Source organism: Danaus plexippus, chromosome 6, assembly GCF_018135715.1.
Source record: "Danaus plexippus chromosome 6, MEX_DaPlex, whole genome shotgun sequence".
NCBI lineage: Eukaryota > Metazoa > Arthropoda > Insecta > Lepidoptera > Nymphalidae > Danaus > Danaus plexippus.
Genome location: NC_083540.1, coordinates 3,122,084 through 3,125,385, shown reverse-complemented (window position 1 = coordinate 3,125,385; position 3,302 = coordinate 3,122,084). Strand labels below are relative to the sequence as shown.

General features: G+C 27.8%; 1 non-coding gene across 1 annotated transcript; it reads left to right on the top strand.

Moving 5' to 3' along the window:
- The first annotated feature begins 1,965 nt into the window (after positions 1-1,965).
- Positions 1,966-2,038, top strand: Trnav-aac (transfer RNA valine (anticodon AAC)). Its single transcript has one exon. It is a non-coding gene; the product is annotated as a tRNA-Val (tRNA).
- The last annotated feature ends 1,264 nt before the right edge of the window (positions 2,039-3,302 follow it).

Here is a 3,302-nt window from a genome sequence, read left to right as displayed (position 1 = left end):
ACATTCGACATCATGACGTACTGTTTTTACGTGCGATATAAGCAGGTGACATTCACTGTAGGCTGTAGTGAGTTCCTCTCATCCTTTTTCTTCGTGTTAATGATCTTTACCTAACACTCACACAATTATTTGCTCTTACTAAAAAAAAAAACTATTCGAAGAATGTTAATTTATTAAGAACTAAAAATATGTTCTTAAGCAGCAATTAATTAATGACTAAAAATGTATAAGTTCACGCGCACACTCAAATCATCATTAAATGCACCTTTTTTATCTTTAAATTTAAACCAAATAAAATCTATGTCGAAATTTATTTGTTTATACTTCGTCCTCATTTTTTGATATGTTGTTTACTTATGTCACTCTGTTTTTATTTTTATTCCATGATAATAATAATAATATATTTATTTAACTTATCCATTTACATGTGTACAATAAACATTGACGTCCACACTAGGCTAAGCCTGTATCGTGAACGTCGATCCACTTGTTTAGCAGTCAGGATTTAGTTAATTATTACTACACTTACAATAATAGTAAATGACAATCAAACAGAAAGTGCTGTATCCAGAAAAAATAAATCCTTTGGTACTGTATTTAAAGGTTTTTTAAAATTTTAAACAAGTTTTATGATATTATGATATTAACACAGTTAAATTATGTAATGAGGCGTACTTTTATTTTAGTCCTATGTTACCTTTAATATGTATCGTAAATATATTTACGTATAGTCTGTTGAATGAATAAAATACGCCTATATAGTCAAAGCAGAATTTAATTGGAAACCGTATTGCAGAGTTATGCCGGACTTTTAATTACACATTATGAGATCTAAAAGAAATGGCTTGTTGTTTACTAACGGGATTTGTAATTTTTAAATAAAAAAATGTTTACCTAGCCCTCCAAGAAATCAGAAATGGGTTTTAATTAAGAATATTAAAAAAAAACGTTTATTTAATCTTTTAATGTCATATATCTTTCATTATTATTCTATATACGTATAGAAATATTAAAAAATATTATGAAAATTGTTTGACCTTGTCATTTAAATTGCTGATTGTTTGAATATTGATATTTTTGAGATTAGAAAAGTCTATAGTAGATTTAATCGTTCTAATATACGAAGAATGTTACTCCATTCTATTAACACTATAATAATTTTTATAAATAAAGCTTTAGTCGTATTACGAAAATTGCTATTATCTTATATAATTAAATTCCTTCACTCATTATATTACAGGAATAATACGTTGATTAACAAAATAGTAGAACATTAAGCATACATCAATCGCATTTATATATTATCGCTATTTTAATACATATACCTACAAATAAGGTCCTTAGACACATTTCAATTTAACTTTTTCTTATTCTCTAATAATTTTATTCGTTCACCCTATTTTCGCGATATTTCATTAAACTGTCTATGTCCTTTCAGTTAAACAGAACAAATAAACAATTTGGCAGATGAATATAAACGTAATTGGGGAGGAGCCAGCGCTAGGCCAGAGGGACTGCATTCAGGTCAAACGTGCAGTGTTAAATTTATTCTTGAACAGACTTGCAAGTGACCATTCGCTTCTTAGCTTGTGTTGGTCCCCGGAGTCTTTGGAGTAACTGTGAAAAGTGACTGGCATTTAAAACACTGTTGTAAAGCAATCTATCGATTTCAAACCCCAGAGGTCGGTAAATTGCATGTTATTCCTTCGTCTTTTAAAAACATATATATATATATATATATATTTTTGACATCCAATACAGGGTATATTTCTTTAAAATAAATCAACGCTCTTTATTAAAACAATATATTTTAAACACTATTAAGATTGAACTAATTTAATAAAACAATATACACAATATTAGCTTATTTTTAAATTATTCATATATACATATATCATATTATATTTAAATTAGCAACTACATAGTAAACGTAATCTGTGATACAAATTCAAACACAGACTCATCGTTTCCGTGGTGTAGCGGTTATCACATCTGCCTAACACGCAGAAGGTCCCCGGTTCGATCCCGGGCGGAAACAAATTTTTTGGCTATTTTTAATATTCATATATCTCATATAAAATTATTTCACATGGTATTCATAACTTTTTCTTCAACTCGTTATTCATATAAAACATCTGTATTCTATAAAATTCACTAACTATGACTCAACAAACATAATAGAATTAGAATAGATAGTAGAAAATAATGATTGCCTCATCTCAAATTCATTCGTCCGACGCACCTGTCTATCAAACTATTGAATCTATTTGGAACGCAGTTTGATAATTATTGAACTCTCCATCCATTGTTCCATATATAACTAGATAACAACAATTGTTTCAATTTATGTTAGCTTTAATTTGTTACCAATACAAAACAAACTTTAGGCATAGTAAATTCGGTTAACACGACAAGTTCTGCGTTCAATTATCTTTGTAATTACTACTCTAAATTAATAATGGAGGTAATTAATTTAGCGTGAACTCGACAATTTAATATAATATTTTATTAAAACGTGTTAACATATTTAGATTAATAAAATATTTTTAATATCATTTTATATTATATTCAATAGAAATCGTAAGTGCCGTGCAATATAACTTAAGTACTTTCTCATTGTGCTTATCTTTTTCTTAGAAATTGTAAGCTAATAATATCACACGATCCAAATCGTATTTCTTTTTGATCACACCCTCAGCGTGAATAATAAATAACTACACGAACATGCAAATTGTACAATTCTAAAATTATTATTAAAATGTTTCATAAAAGAAGCGTATTATATGCCATAGAGTTACAAACTAAGGGTTGCAACAAAGTACGTTCCTAAACCCCTATTATGCAAACTAAAACACTTTTAAAGCAAACATAAAAACTTGAACGCTTAATCTTTGGAATTTTTCACCCGTTTTAATGGCTTTTGAACATCTGATGGTTTCATAAAAACTTTTATTTTATTATATTATAAATCGCAACAATCTATTCAAGTTACGAATAATGTATTAGTAAATTATTATTAATACATTATTTGCCATTCGAATCTTATAACATAATCATTATCATATAATTATGTTTATATGATACGTATCAAAGTAATTGTTACAAAATTAAATTTTATTAAAGTCGTCGGATATAAAACTTATGTAATCAACAGACTGGAAACTCAAAAAGAATATCGATTTCAAATTAATATTGCTTTATTAAAGTGGATAGCTATTCGCGCCACTCATTGACGTTCAATTGAGCATCTTATAGAGCCCTACGACGCTGGAAATGCTAATTTTATCAAATCGAGTGTACTA